Source organism: Callionymus lyra, chromosome 9 (genome assembly GCF_982586985.1).
Source record: "Callionymus lyra chromosome 9, fCalLyr1.hap1.1, whole genome shotgun sequence".
Taxonomy (NCBI): domain Eukaryota; kingdom Metazoa; phylum Chordata; class Actinopteri; order Syngnathiformes; family Callionymidae; genus Callionymus; species Callionymus lyra.
This window is the reverse complement of record NC_141826.1, coordinates 7476548-7494028: the sequence shown is the minus strand read 5'-3', so window position 1 is coordinate 7494028 and position 17481 is coordinate 7476548. Positions and strand designations below refer to the sequence as shown.

The following is a 17481-nucleotide window of genomic DNA, read 5'->3' as shown; positions in this document are numbered from 1 at the left end:
AATTCCATAGCAAACAAACACTACTTTCACCACGAATGCACAGATATTGAACTGGGATTTTAACCCATATCCACTCAGTATGGTGTAGTAGTAATGCTGAGAAACAGGTAAACATATTTTAGAGCTGGTTTGAATTTTCACTACCAATGTCAGAATGATCTACATTTACACAAACAAGTGGAATTGATTGTTCCTTCAATCTGCTGCCCAAGGAAAGACAAGGTTTGAAATATATACACTTTTATCACTAGGAAATGATTAGGTAAGCAATAGCTTTGGGCACCGGCTCAAAAGGGGAGGCTTGGCTGTATAAAGGGCAGATAAGAGGCTCCCCAAGCCATTCACTTCAAAACAGTTGGTTAATAGAGAACATGTTCCATCTCTTTGTTCCCTTTAAGGATCTTACTAAAGAGACCAGCTCCTCTGACGCATCCGTTACAGCGGGAAGAAATGTTGTTCCTTAAAATGTAACACCAAACCATCTTCTAAGCAAGGCGTAGAGACAGAGAGCACTGTGTGAAATGGAGGATAAATACAGCGTGAATATAGAAAAGATCCATGCTGGATGGATGCGCTCAGTGGGGAAAAATCGTATTATTATTATAGCTCCATAGGATTCACAAACTGCATTAGATAAAACAAGTTAAAAACATATTTCAGTACAATGTGACACACTATAACACACAGCACAACATATTATTATGATACATGTCAGTGCTAAATACAAATGCTACTGGCATGAATCAAATGGAATTAAACATTTGCATAATACATTTTTCAGACATTTGGTTCTCGGCAAATCATTTAAATTTGGTCCTTTTTTTTTTTTTTTACTTTTGAAGAGACTTCGTTTTACAAATGGATGGATTTGAGTGTTTTGCTAACATTATGCACAGCCATAGCCGCTGACGTGGTCATAAACCCCTTTCTGTATTCAGTCTGACACACTTGTGTCCCTTCGTGTCAGCAACCAAACAGTGTGCGGATTTGTTAGTCCAAAGCTTTGTTCATATCCCACTAGGATATAGGTAGGTGCAGTGAACGTGCAGCGAAGATAATGAGCCTTGATGTGAAATAGAGGATGACATTTTTGAATTCAAGGAAATATTTCACTTGTATTGTTACTTCAGGAAGTGGCATTTCCTTCACAAATATGAGTTTAAATGGATTTAATACATGGTGTTTTTCAGTCTGCTGTGCAACACATTGTAACTTTGCTGGAAAACTCTGTGACAAATTACTATGAAGTAAAGAATTTAAGTGGAGCAAACTGTCAAGGGTTATAAATCGTATATCTTGCTCTCCCCTGTCCATTGAGCAGGGTCTGGCTGCAATGTTTCTTTGTCTGTGCAGCTTATCTGGCATTGGAGCGGAGAGCTTAGAGCTGCGGTCTCTATTGGCATGGTGATGGAGGCGAGGCCTGCCATCCTAGATAAACCTTCCTCTGCTCCCCTAGTGGCCCAGAGAGCTTCGTGTTTGCCGCAGGTGTCGGGAAAATGCTCACACGGTCATCAAACCACAGCAAGGCTGGTGGCATGTTTGCGACTGTGATGAGAAGGAATAAAGTGGGTGAGTGGGATAATGAGATGAGTAAAATGAACAGCATAAGCAATACAAAAAGTTTAAAACCAGCTCTTCCCAATATTACACCACAAAGAAATGTAAAGTAATGACTCTTGGACACAAAGAAAAATCCCAGCATGAATAATCTAAAACAAGCAGCTTACTGTAACCACAGTGTTATGATGTCTGCTCCCAAATAGTCACTCAGGGCAAAACCTTGTTGAGCCGGATATTCACCTGTGACAAAGCTTTCAAGTGAGAACTGGACAAAATGATTGGAAAAACTAACAATATACATTTTTATAATGTGAAATTAGACAACAAATATAAACCCCTGGAGTAAACTACAACAAAATAAAAAACATAATGGAGGGTTGCTAATTTGCGGTCTTAAAGAAGGAATATATAGTTTGTTTCATATTATGTATGAAAATAAGTAATTATAACACAGTACAGGAAACACGCGCCATTCAATGTGTTTTCTTTAATTTCTTGACTATTCAGATTGTAGATTATCACCGAAGGCATCAAAACTATGAATGAATACATGTGTAATTATATACTCAACAAACATGAGAATTAGCCTGGGAAGTGTATCCAAACATTTGGCCTGTACTGTGTTTTGCGGTGTGAATCTTTCATTCATTTTCTACTGCCGATTCTCCAGGCAGGTGGCAGTAGGCTGCAGCCTAACCCAGCTACTTCAGGCAAGAAGCAGACGACATCCTTAACAGGTCACAGGTCTGTCCTATTGCATGTATTTTAATTACATATTTCAGATTAAATTAACTTTTAATTTTGACTGAGTAATTTGACTTAATTTATTAGCATTAAGAAGTTGTTGTTTTTTACTCAATATTTTAGTTACTCAATATGAAAGGCTGACTTAACAGTAAATGCCATGTGACGGAACCTTCTGCTCCTCAGCCACACTTTTTATCCTCGCTTGAGTATGGCAACAGAGTTTCATTTGCATGAACTGAGGCCAACTTTAATGAGCAGACAAACAACTGCCACCTTGCAAAGCATTGAGCAGCACACTGGGCCACCTGGTCCCGTCAAAATGTCAGGCTTTATATAACCTGCTCCATAAATTACACATTACTGCCCAGAACCAGGGACAGACAGAAAAAAACTAGACCAGACATCTCTGTGATGTTTAAATAGACGAAAGAAGTCCAGGAAACTGGGACTGGAATCATCAAAATGGTAAAAAAGTGCAGTTGCCAACCTCCTGCAAAAGAAAAATCGCTACATAAATAAAACCTAAACCAATAAACCAATAGTTTGAATTCAAAGAGTGCAATAAGGATATATACAAGCAACATTCCCCAAAACGTCTTCAAGTTAAAACTCATACTCCCATGACACTAATGGAATAATGTTAGCAGTTGTGGAGGCGGAGTTTGTCTAACTTTGGTAGCACAAATCTTACGTTTTAAAGTGCCTTTCATATGGTAATGCCCATGTCACCAAATAAATGAATGCGTCATTGTGTTTAACAGATCAAGTAAAATGAAATAATTTAAATAAATCACAGGCAGACTTATCATCTGGAAAAGGTCAATTTCCTAGACTGGCCAATAGAAACAATAATTGCCCTTTGGTACTGCAGTATGTAAACTGTCCCTGCTCTTCTGCACTATTGTTTATTAAGACACAACAGCTGGGTCCCTGTGGTGAGTAATCCTCAAATTGGAATATTCAGCCTCTTGTGGACAGGACATCGTAAAGGAAATATAGTAAATGGAATGATTCAGTTACAGCTAATAGAATGAAGAAATGATCCAACTTGAATGCTCGTTCATTCAATGCATGTTTGCTATAACATCATGAGTCGATTTTTCTCTGCCATTACGTGTTCAACACAATTCATCTTGAGGCTTTTAGGTGTCACACTTGGCATGACAGAATGTCCATTGCACCAGCTATTGTCCACACATGGAAGAATTTGCAGGGTGTGATGCTACAGCAGCTGAACCATTAAATCAAAGTTCAACTGGTCGGTGATATGAGGGCCTACTCTCCAGTCTATGTTTTTGTTTTTTGTTATCGTCATCCACATCAGATGAAGGGCTACAATTCCTACTTTACACAACCTTACACAACTTATTATTCTAATTATTGCTTAACAGAAGATGAGATCGATTTTCGCATCCTCTGGCAGGGTAGTGTACAAGCCTGTATACCAAGTTCACATCATAGCCAACGTGGTTAAAACGCTGTTGAACAAGTCGGCGAAATAGCCAAAATGTAGGTCTAATGTTTGTACGTATTTTGAATTTAAAACAACTCAATACAAGCATCTGGGTAAAATAAAAGTAAACTTCCAAGTTAAGCTTAATTATTATAGAAACACTACAAACATCAGAACCCACTTGACAAGGTATAAGACTGTGCTGACGTACGCTTCCGACAACAAGCTGCCTGTAATAAAACAAATTAATCTTAGCAAAAAAATGACTGGCCATCTGGATAACAGACACCATCGCAGGTTTTTTATGGAAAGCATTACATCAGTACTCTGCAGTGAAAAACGAACCCATCAAACACCTCTTTCAGATTCTAGAAACTCACTCTGTCATGCTCAACAAAAACATCTGACGGAAACAGTTGATCGCAGAATGTATAGACGTGTGAATCAGTCACAGGACTTGACTCAAGTTGTGGGTTTATGTTTTATTATTACAATAAAATTGTTTTTGCACATAATAGTAATTTTAAGGTATGTTTAGAATGTCGGATTGGAAGACATAACTGATCAATACTCTAGGGAACACAATGTACAGTAATAATTGTAGCATATGTTACTTTTGACTTTTGTAAGAATAATCTTCAGATATGCGTGATTTTTGGGGCTGAATGATTAATTCCATTTAATTTTTTTTTTTAAAAACAACACATCTTTCTTTTAGTCCATCAGTTAATCATGTCACACAGAAGCAGAGCCGAGCAGAACAAGCTGAGAGAGGAGTAAACAAACACTGCTCTTTAACCAGTTACACAATGGCCTTGGGCTCAACAGAAGCCGCCACTGGAGGATGTTTAGTGCAAAAGAGGAAAAGCACATCTGTTTGTGTGGAAGTATTTTTGCCAACTTTATCGAAGCAGAGTAGCAGCAAGATAAGAATTGAAAAGTTACAAATGAAAAAAAAAAAGGAGTGCAGTAACCACAAACAAGGTATGGAATATGATGATGGCAGCTGAGTGAAAGAACCAGAATCCAATGTATAGACACCAGTTACACATCCTGCTAATGGTACGTAAATGAGTATTGTGACGTGTATGGCTGGCAGGTGTGTGCGTTTACTGAACTCCATTACCTTGTACAATTACCCTAGACAAATTGTATGAATTCCGCTCTATATTTTGTGTCACAGGACATGACGGAATGACAAGAACACCGGTGGAGGGGCACTTCTCACCCACAGCTGGAAGAAAAAGGCAGCCATGACTGACGCAGTGATTACCCTTTTGTTAGAATCTGCACTAAAGTTTGTGTGATTTATTTCTGGCTGATGAATACAAATATTGACACAACACTTTTAAGCAAGTTCTTGAAGGATTTAAAAAAAAGGTTTTTGCATTGAATTTTTACAAAGGCTGCAAGCTTTATAAAATATTTCTTTAGCTTTAATTGTAGTAACTAAATAAACCGTCTCCATTTAATTTCAATGCATGCTTAATTTCCCCTTCATCTTAACAATGGCTTTATACATTTATCTTAAAGGGCAACTAATGTCAAAACTCCTCCAGCCAGCTGAAATCACACCCTGCTTTCTTTATACAACAATTGTTTTGGCGGTGGAGACTTCCGGGATTGATGACATGCGGTGAAAAACCTTGATGTCTGACCAATCACCGAAGAGTGGGTGTGGTTAACAAGATTAATCTCCAGAAAAACAGTGGGCGGGGTTTAAGTGCATTTTCTAATGTAAATACTAAGAGAGTTTTGTACAAACAGACACATACTGAGGAGTAAAATAGAGCTCCAAGATCAATTTAAGAGACACTTCAATCAACACATTAGTTTATCCTTAACAGCCACAACGAAAGAAAAAAATGTATGTGATATTGAGTATTTTATTGTACTATGAATTGTGTTATAGAACAAAGAAGGCAAGGGATACAATTGTTGTTGCTGCATGTGTCTCCAGCTACGCCATTGCACCGTCCATAAAGCTACTCTTCAAGGAAATGTTTTGTTTTGTTATTTATGTAAATGAAAATGACAGTCTTGATATTTCAGGTATGATGGGTGAACAATAAACACCTCAAAATACGCTGATTTTGGGTGAGGTACTATAGCTCTATATTTCCATCTGAAAACACTGCATAGAGTTTTTATATTTCTACCACATACACAGATGTTTAATGTATGCTTCAAGTAGCAACAACACAATCTTAAGTCTCTTAAGACTTAAATCTCAAGTACGAGTTGTTTATAAGGCACTTGGATGCCTAGAAATGAGATAAAGACTTATTTATTCACTGAATTCTTTATGAGGTTTAAAAGCAAAGAGCCACAAACCTCAACCATTACTGCCTAACATACATGCCAGCACATGCTTTTAAAGTCTTATTTAATATTAAACAATGAGTCAAAAGAAAAGCTATAGTAGACAATATAAGGCAGTCAGCACATTTCCCACTTGAATGATAAATAGTAAATTGAAATCAATTTGTTCTACAAATGTAAGTAAGTAAGTAAGTAAGTAATATTTATTTATATAGCGCTTTTCGAGACCAGGGTCACAAAGCGCTTAAACAATCAAAACAATACTCAAAAAAGTACATACTTTAAAGATCAAGATAATACTGAGAACAACACAGGAGTTCGAGAAATTCAAGGAAAAGCCTGAACAAATAGAAACGTCTTTAGATGTTTCTTAAAGGAGTCAGTAGACTCCATCAAGCGCAAAGAGAGAGGAAGATTGTTCCAAAGCTTAGGAGCAACAGCCTGAAAAGATTTCTCTCCTCTGGTCCTGAGCCGTGTGCGTGGAACCATAAGTAGATTCTGATCCACAGACCTCAGAGCCCGAGCTGGGGTGTAAGGCTGGATCAGATCAGTGATGTAAGGAGGAGCCTGACCATGAATAGTTCTGAAAGTAAGAACCAGAATTTTAAAGTTGATCCTGAAAGAAACTGGAAGCCAGTGAAGAGATTTAAGGATCGGAGAAATGTGAGTTCTTCTACTTGAGCGGGTCAGAATTCTCGCTGCAGAGTTCTGAATCAACTGCAGGCGAGAAAGCTCCTTAAAATGTCTGCAATAAATTATTTGACCTCCATTTGTCAAAACCTGCAGTATATGAAGGGTACTTTAATGTCAAGTATCTCTCATGTGTAAAAACCAGAGTGGGAAAGTATCAGGATTATTCTTTGTCATTAACGCTCAAGTTATTTCACATCTTTCAACTTAATAAATATGGACCATTTGACCCACCTTTATCTTGCACCGTGGGCTTTCTGTAGCTTTCCTTTCATATTAAAAAAAAACAACATGTATTGATATAAAATATAAGACTGCATTTTCCTAGTCAGTAGTTGGAGGCTTACATACAAAGTTATTTCACATTCATATATATTAGGTTGTGATATATTGTGTATTGAACGAAGAAAATGAGCACGCCATACACACATACATTTTTGCCTGTAACTCCAAAAACACAAGTATAACATTAGTAAAATGTGAATTTTATGTGAACGATCCCTTCAATAGCCCTTAAGAAAGAGGCAATAAAGAGATATCACTGCTGTTATCTAATATCTGAAAACGGATTTTAATGCCAATAGCCTTAAAGGCACATATGGGTCCAAGATGTTCAGACAAAAGTAGATGAATTACATGAAAATTTAAGATTTCATTTTGCTTATGTCATAGATGCATTAGTAGTAGATGTATTACATCAGATTTTCACATTTACGTTTACTTAGGGTACTTGGTAATTTAAAGTGTTTTAACAATGATTAATTTAACCATTCTATGGTCATTTTATTTATATTATATATTATATATATATATATATAATATAATATTTAATAAATAAAATATTGAAATGAATGTCTCAAAGTAAATAGTGAAGCAATGAAAGTTTTCATCTTTTACCTCTATCAAGAAGTAAAGAAGGAATACACCCTGAGGAATAAACCACAACAGTGAAATGTGAAAAAACAGTCATAACACTAAACTTTAGAAGCTTATAAAAACTTTTCAATCTGTATATCGAAAACCATTTCAACAGAATTAACACCAAAACAGTACGGTGACATAAGTATGGGGTCATGTCAGTTTTAATATCTACTTGAACCAGTTTTAAAACTAATTAATGACACCTTTTATTATTCTTCAACCCAATTAGTATCCCACACCACATCAAATTGGTACCAAACAGATTATTTTAAGCAAAACAACTGAGCAACTTATTTGCATCTTGGCAGCCAGGCCAATTCCCGATGAAGGTTTAATTACCGTCAAAGACTTCTTTTCTGTATGATCAACCTTGCGGAATTTTTCCAAATCATCTTGAAATAATGATTGGTATTCCAACAAAAAGGGGCTGCACACAATCTCTTTGCCGTAATTTTACAAAGCAGGGTCATGATCTGAGGATTCTGCCCTTCATCACATCTCGGACCACACTTCACTCCACCCACACCCTCTTCAACATCCGGCTCACTCCAGCATAGACACCATTAACGGTAATGAGAATCGATGTGGGTGTTAAAAGAATTGGCAGTCCATCCTGAGAGCTGCTCTTGGTGCTGTCTTTATCAGTCTGGAAAAGGGAGTGCTGGTCGCTACCATGCCAGTCCTTAATAGGGAGTGCATTGATCTGCAGGTCAGGCCAGACTGAATTCAACTCTGTAATTGTCTCTGTCACTTTTCATTCATATGCCAACAGCTTTTGCTAGTTTCAAAGAAAAGCCAAGGTCAAGCTTGGGTAATGAATGAAGACAAAGGCAGGAGGAATTCTGCAATTCTAGCCTTTTCTATTCATAGATTTCGTTCAAGACCAAAACCTGTATTAATGTAGTCCAAAATGTAATTGTATGAGGTACGTTTATCACACAACACTGTTTGGGGTTTGCACTAAATGATACTTGAATACTGATCACGTTATTGGTTTTCCACAAAATGTAAGGATTTCACTAGATCAGAATCTTAAATAATAACTAATAAAAGGATTGGCACCAATACTGGCACCAGTTGTATTAGTCTAAATTAAATACATACTACATGCATTTAAAAATATAGGCTGAATGATTATTGGCTAAAATATAATTATATACCTAAATATTGCGATGAAATATGCAATTATGCATTAAAATATATTTCTTTGTTATTGTCAAGATAAAGTTATTAAGCCATTTTAAGATAAAGGCAAATTAAGCATACATTGAACTAAAGTGAGAAGGTTAATTTAGTTACTTTAATTACACTTGTAAAAAGACATAATATATTCACTGTAAAAACGTTGAAAAATCCTACAAAAACGTGCCAAAAGTGTGATGGACATATTTATATTTATAAGTCAATAAAAAAATCACACAAACTTCAGTGCTGAGTAAAGTAAAGTGAAAACACTGGTCAGTCATTCTGCCATTTTTTTTACTTCACATATTATAATTATATATAATAACACACACAAACACGCCAGTGGCGTGCAAACAACGTCTCAATGCAAATTTACGAACCCATGTCAGGATGTAAACATGTTGAAAACTCTATTCTGGTTCTTTCATTCATCTGCAAATATGAATAATCGTTCAGCCCTATTCATGACAGTGAATCACAGAACCGTCCCAATGGAAATCACCTGGCAAAGCCCCTTACATACAGCGTCCTATGGACACACAGCCCAGTGTGGTATTAATAAAAAATAGTAAGCCTTAACATATCTTGATCAATTGTATTACTATGGAAACATGTCCAAAGTTATTTATAATTGTAATTATTTTAGGAAAATAAAGTTTAAGATTCATTTTTAAGACTCATTTCTATCTTTAAGTACCTTTTCAGGCAACATGTAAGCTCTTGCACCTATACCAGTTTGGCACTGGTTTAAGAAGAAAACTATGGACATATTTCAGCACACAAAGTATACACCAGCAGAATACTGATATGTAGTACATTTCTTTAGCACACAGGTTTGCACAAAGGGTCCAAGACGGTTCCAGAGAACACTTGACCCCAATTCTTGACTCCACCTCTTTGAAATTGTGAGTGTCAATACAGCTTCTCTACAGCAGGATGAGCCTTCACACTGCACGGGAGCCAAGTCGATGCGGATATATATCCCATGTTAATAGGAGGGTAGGTTGAACTGGTCACTTCCTATTAATATATGTTGCAATTAAGTATAAAAAAAACATTCATGTTATACCAGTATTTATTTTTCATTGCGAATACTGAAACAAACAACTTGAAAAAAAGGACTTATCAAAGTTATCTGCATTGACAAATGCATACAATTGCAAAGTCCATTAATCCCATTTCAGTCACAGAGCAACGACAGAAATGTATCCTGGCTTTGGAGCTGGAGTCACTTCAAATGTCTTGGTGACTAATCAGCTCCTGTCTCTCATCAAACAGTCACAGTGTCGAGCTCAGCCTATCACCGAAGAAATCTATCGGGATAAGACCGTGTCAGGCTTTACCGTTTAATTGGTTTGAGTGCAATCAGAGAATAAAATCCAGTGGGTGGAAAATACTTTTTTTTTTTTTTTTTTGAATTACCAGGGTTGATGCTTGTGTTTATCATTGTTATCTCAACTGAAAATCAACAGACGCAGCAACAATAACTTTTAATTAATAGTTGAAATTGAAATTAGCTCAACTGTAAATAGGAACCAGCATTGAAGCGATACATTATTCAAGTTTTGTTACTTAGTAAGGAAAAAAAGATGATCAAAATTGAAATTAACAAAACTATCAAATACCACTTGTAGAATTGCAATCAAAATCTAAAAAATAAAAGGTCAGCAATTTTTTTTTTAATGGCAGCCACATTGGTTATTTGAGCGTGTATTGAGTGATAAAGAATCAGAGGTGGAGTCACATTAGATGGCTAGTTGGACAGATATGTGTGATGTCTTAGAGGTTTCTTAGTTCAGTCAGCTGCAAGATGAAACAGGATATTAATCTTTTATTTGGTATAGGCGTGTCAATGCGTAAACACATGAGCTGCAACGTGATGATATGGTGTTATGATAGATAGGTAGACAATCTCCATGTTGGCATCGCGCCCTGACCTCATAAAATAGAATGCCACCTCAAACAACCCAGAATTAACTCCACACGTTAAAACATTTCCATGTGTCATCAAAGAAGGTATGACTTAGCAAGTTTTCTACTTTTTTGGAATGCAACAGGCAGTTAAAGTTTGAAGTTACATTTGTATATAGTAGTATGAGGCGCCAGAAGAATACTTAACTTGTATTTTGGACTGCTTTATTTGTTTAGCACTTTTCTGTTATATAAAAACTCAACATCTGTTGTAGAGTTTTGTCCCTTTAACATCTCCAACAGGGTCAACACACTTTGCCATTGTTGTCGACACCCATTGCCATTGTTGTAAAGCAACATTTTTAAAAAAAAAGTATAAGTAAGTATAAGTATATAAGTATAGTTTGCAAAACAGGAAACCTTGCACTCTTATCAGCCATGAATGTGCATGATGTCTATTCGCCAAGATAAACATAAAAAATATTTTTGGAAAATTAAGTTGTTAATTAACACTTATCAATTGTTTATTATGTAAAAGAGGATATTTAAGAATCCTTTTTTGTTCTACTACCCCCGATGGAAATGTACTTTTTTAATCAAATTACGGTGTTTTTACCATTGTAACGAACCCTGTAAAGGATGTATGCCTTCAACACACATCTCTCTACAGTTAAGTGAAAGTGAAAATTACGTTGATGCTGAAGTGCCGTTTTTTCCTTGTTTGCGACCTCCACTAGCTACTTTTGCTGCTTTAACTAGTGTTTTTACAAGGAATTTTAAGAAAGGGTTTAAGGCCAAACCTGCGACATATGGACATCACAATAATCTCACCGTCACCATGTGAGAACAAAGTCAAAAATTGCACTTCAAGTAAAATTTGAGACTTAAGAGTTTTGTTTTTTAGTTGTATTGCACATAAAACACAACAGGCGGGTCAGTAACCGTGGTTCTATGAATGTGTAACATTGTCCATTACTCAAGAGCGTATTCTGAATAGAAAATGAATCAGAACCTTATGAATGGAAACTGGCCTTGACAAACATGTATTTAAATCGTATTATTTATTTTTATTTTTTAACTCCTAAACAATGTATTTAAAATGTAATACTGTTCTCTTCTATATGCCCTTACTGCACGTTGAAAAATATGTGGGAAATGTCCATGTTAATTATATCAAATTCAGCAAAAAGGGTTATTAACCCAATAGTCTGTTGAAGTGCCCAGTTAAACACCATGAGCAACAAAACACTCACCACGGCACTTGAACATCAAGGTCATCTTCACTTGATAAGGTAATCATTGCAAAACAAGGCACAGAGAAAATCCCTCATTGCTATTCGGCTCATGCATTTTTAAAGTCAAATGTCTGAAATAGGATCATGTTTGGGTGCATGAAGGACTCGGCTTCCTTTACCGCTCATGAACAGGAAAATGTAGATCAACTGAGGTACAAAATAAATAACCCTTATATTCTTCAGACAAAATATATTGTTAACTTCGCCACGGAGATTGACATGGAAAACTTCGAGTCAATCGGAGTGACCACATGGAGGGATGAGAGATTTTCTTATTTATATGCAAACTCTCCTCTGGGACCAACTCAGCATAAAGAAGCAGGTTAACCTAAACCTAAAATGAATTGCATTATCATGGAAGGGATATAAAGCCCCCAAGGGAAAAGCCAATACACTTTTTTTCCCATAGTGTAGGGTAGTAGTGTGTGAAAGTAGATCAGTTCTATCAAAATATTATTAATTAAACATTAGGAATGTTGACAGTTTAATTCGTTTTTTTAATTGTTGAATTAAATAATTTGTGTATTGAAAGGTTGCATTTATTTTTGTTGAAATAAATAACTAGGTTCAAAACAAGCAAGAGCAACTAAGATAGCTCCACACAGCTAATATTACACATGGTACAATACAATACAATACAATACAATACAAAATCTAATTTCTAATAACCACTGCAGTGTCATGTGCGAAACTTTAATACTTAGTAGAGCACCCTTTTGCTGTTATGACCTGCTGCAAACGTGATGCATAGCCAGACACCAGCTTCTGGCAGCGTTCGTGGGGAATCTTAGCCCATTGCTCATGGGCAAAGGCTTCCAGTTCACCAGTGGTTTGTGGGTTTGCGTGCTGCAACCACATTTTTCAAATCCCACCACAGATTTTCAATGGGCATCACAGAGCCACCACCATGCTTCACTGTAGGCAGGGTGTTTTTTTCCACATATGCTTCATTCTTCCTCCTCCAGACATACCTCTGATCCACAGGCCAGAAAAGTTCCAGTTTTGTTTCATCGCTCCACAGAACAGAATCCCAAAACCTCTCTGGCTTTTCAATATAGTGTTGAGCCAATTGGAGCAGACTTTTCTTGTGCCTTTGGGTCAGTAGTGGTGTACGTCTTGGAATTCGGTCATGGAGCCCTTCAGCATTTAGTGCGAGTCTTACTGTGGACACTGAAACCTCAGTGCCTGCTGCCGCCAAGTCTTGCTGCAGGTCTTTTGCAGTCAGTCGAGGATTCTTAACCACCTGCCTACTCAGGACTCCTCACCTGATGCAACTAATGAAGACCTGGATTGGTTGCGTCAGGGGAGCTTGAAACCACATCTGATTTGAAAATATTCACTCTCATGAGGAATTCTATTCAGGGGGTTGAATAATTTTGACACCGCAGTGGTCATTAAAAGTGGCATTTTGTGTTGAATTTGGAGAAACTGCTTGTAATATTAGTTTTGTTGAGCCATTTAAATTGTTCTTATTCGATTTGTTTATTGCAAACCGTTGCTCATTTTGCCAATAAACCTTATTTGCAGTGGGTGGTTGAATAATTTTGAGGTATTTTCTTGTTAAAGGAAAGTGCATTTTTACACAGAACAAGCTTCATGAAGAGAATCTGTCCCACCAGATACAAGCTCAATCTAAATCATGACAACACTTGACGTCAAGAGCTGGTTTTCGAACCTACAACTCCAAAAGAGGAAATCAATGCCTCATTAATTTACTGAGTAAGCATATAACATGGTTCCTGTGTACAAACTTTGACATCAAAAATCACAGATAAACAAGATATATAGTGTAAGCTTTTTGAGACCCCAGACATCGAAACAAAGTTAGAACGTTCTGGAAAATACCTAAATTGACCCACAAAGGCTTCTTTGTTGTCACCTGATCGTTTACGCTGCACATAGTTGGCAGAAAGTTCCACGAAAATAGCTCTGTAGTCTTTTGGTATCGTCAGGTAGCACTATTATACCAGCATTTTATATTGAATTTAAAAGGCTTCAAATAGAAAAACATTCAATTTAAAAGGCTACACATTAAAAAAGTTATTCCATTTAGAACATAATTGGTAATAGAATGCATTCAATATAATAATGATTTAACTCATTTATTCAATAAAAACAGATTCAACCTTTCAATTTAATAAAACATGATTAAAAAACATGAAAAAATGAAATGTTTTTGCACAAGACGATTTAAAGTCACAATGCAGAGTTAAAGAAAAATGACCCCTTGGGAAAGATAAAGGTCTAAAATGAAGCTCAGAGAGACACAAACATATCAGGAAAGTGACATTTCATATGACAATTGAAGAGACTCATAAAAACAGAGGCACCATAAATAGAAAAAAATGAAACTGTCAAGCAGCAGGCTTATATTTCCAAAAGGCCAGGTGATACTAGAGGCCCATAGATATAGAAAAATGATGAAGGTTATGATGAAATGAGATGAATGAATGCCAAACTGATAAAGATAACATGACTTATAATCTATATTAACCTACAGAGCACTGTAGAACAGGCATGGTAAGTTTAAAAAAAAAAGCTTTTCCCAAAATACTTGTAAGTAAGTAATTATTATTTGTAAAGCGCTTTTCTCAGACCAGGGTCACAAATCGCCTAAACAAGCAAAAACAATACACGGTTAAAATACATACTTTAAAAGGTCAGGACAATATAGAGACAAAAACAACAGCCCCAAGAAAATTACGCCTGCACAAATAAAAAGTCTTTAGATGCTTCTCGAAGGAGTCTTCAAACCCAGAGGGAGAGGAAGATCGTTCCAAAGTCAAAAGGAAACTATCTTACCGACTGCAAATTCACACGAAATCCACATATGTTAGAAGCAAGATTATTTTATGTTCTACTCATGAGCTAATCACAAATAATCCATAATTAACTTTTTTACACCACCCATAAAGGAAAATTAATTTTACTTTATATAAGGGGTTTCTGTATATGGTTCAGCCCATGTTGTGGATGGAGCAACACCTTTTACTTCAAAAGTATTTTTATTTATTTAGCTTTAGTTTAACCCCTTTACAGAAGTCTCACTTTTTATACGACAACGTATTTACATGAAGCAGAGATTATAATCTTTTATCCATTATCTTCATATAAACAAACTCAAGGAATCCTTTGAATGAACCGTGATTTAAACATAAAATAGAGTCACCCTACTAAAACCTGTATCTACAGTATAACAATGACAAAATATCAAGTCAACCTAAAGGTAACAGAGGACTTTAAACCTTTGTGTTGCAAAATGCAGCATTTATATTTTCATTTCGATAAAAAATTGAATTGAACTAAGTATCAAACTAAGAGGTAATTTTGTCAAGTACACTTAAGTACCAGTATAGTAAGTACACCAAGGTATATGTACTTTTAGTGTACTAAAAGGTGTACCAATTTGATATTCTTTATACTAAATTTTAACATTTTAAGTTTACAGAAGTACACTTTCAAGTACACTCATCTCTTTACTGCCAGGTTGCTATGTATGAACTCCAAGTTTATAGATTAGTTTACGGAAGTATAGTTAAACTATACTGAAAGTAAGATAAGGTAAGGTAAAACTTTATTGATCGAAATTGTTTTTTTCCCATAGCCAATACATACAGCAATTTTTTATAATGTTTTTATATTTTTTCATGTTTATTACATATATATACTCCACTCCAAACACACACATTACGTGTGTGTACAAATATAATGTGTACACACACATTACGTTCTTACTATATTACATATATATACTGTATATACACACACATATAGTACATATTATATTATGTTATTTATAATGTGTAATATAGAAATATTTCACATTTCACAGTGAAATACTTTCATGTTTTTATTTGTACATGTATTTATTTTTATAATATAAAGTGCACCATTTTTTATAATACCAATGTAATGGGTGTATACTTTTAGTACATACAGTATTTAAATGCATAACAGAATTACATGGAACATGAACTGGAAATCTTATTTTCACCGGGGCATACGCTCTGATCACTACGACACCAGAACTTGATTTTCTTCTCTTTTTGTGTATTTGTCTTTAAAGTACATCAGGGAATGCAAATACGCACACTTAGTATTTACTGTAAACCTGAACTCCTGCATCACATGTTCATAACTGCAGATTTATAATTGGGTTTATACCTCATAGAAAATGTGGGTACCTAACAATATCACCAAAAGTCTTGCCACCCCTTACTGACTCCCATAATCCTTTGCACAGTTTACTTCTGGATCACCACAATAATATGGTTACCCAAAGGAAAACAAGTACTGTACAGTGACTACTGTGAATTACATTTCATAAATAGTTAGTTTACTATTTTGAAGTATAGTATGTCTAAAGATCAGTAGAAGTATAGCACTTCAGTTATAGTATAAAATAAGTATTTACCCAGTATACTTGAATATATCTTCTTGTTAAATGAATTTATTAGTAAACTTCAAATACACTACTCGAAATTTAGAATAAAATAACTATACTCATAGGACACTTTAATATACTTATTTTGCTAAGGATAGCTAAACTAGAACACAAGTTTAAATAGATGATCATTGTTGCACCTGACTTTTATTTCGTAGCAAAGTAACATTTTAAATCGACCCCCGATTCGATATTTAGATTATATAAATATCGTGGGAAACTTCGTGCAGCAACAACGCTGTCCGGGATGCTAACTAAAGCCGTCAACTATTAGCATCACTACAGGAAGGGATGAGCTCAAAGTAATGAAACGGTACCTTTGACAAGTCATCCTGCGTCCGAGCTCTCAGTGTGTCGTTCACATTTTCTCAGACGTCCATCGCCTCTCGGGAAGTTTTCTTCGTCGGTGTGTATCCGGCGAAACAAGTTGTTAGCAACGAGCTGTCAAACCATGGCGAAGCCAACTACGGCAAGCGAGAAGCCGACACGCGCTCTTGTTGACATCCGTTTGTGTGTGACGTCACAGGGATTTCAAACTGGGAAGTGACGCCATATTTGTATTGCTGCGTACTGCCGCATTTTTAAATGATTGAAAATTAAATAGTGGTGCATATAAAATACATAAAAATGTTTTATAGTATTTACATTTTTATTTAGTTGAATTTTAATAACTTTTTTTAAATATTTTTTTACTGAGCTGTAGTGACATCATAGTTGAATCAAAAACAATTAGTAACTTACCTTTGAAGCAGCTCTAGGTAGTTTTGGTACCTTAATGTTTTGTACAAAAATATTTTCATAAAACTTAAAACTAGTTGAATGACTCATACTGTGACTTGAGGTGTTTTGTGTGGTTTTTATTTTCATTGTGAAAGTTCTTGGGGATGGTGTGAACATGGTACATATTTGTGGTGGTGGTGTGGGGGGTGAATTAAGATTGAAGAACAAAAATT

General features: G+C 35.7%; 1 protein-coding gene across 1 annotated transcript in view; it reads right to left on the bottom strand.

The window, feature by feature from the left end:
• The window catches only part of enox2 (ecto-NOX disulfide-thiol exchanger 2), a 161279-nt gene extending 144292 nt beyond the window's left edge, over nt 1-16987 (bottom strand). The window contains exon 1 of the mRNA XM_087799682.1: nt 16846-16987. The gene's annotated coding sequence lies outside the window, so the exon portion shown is untranslated. The remainder of the gene's footprint in view (nt 1-16845) is intronic.
• Between the last annotated feature and the right edge of the window lie 494 nt (nt 16988-17481).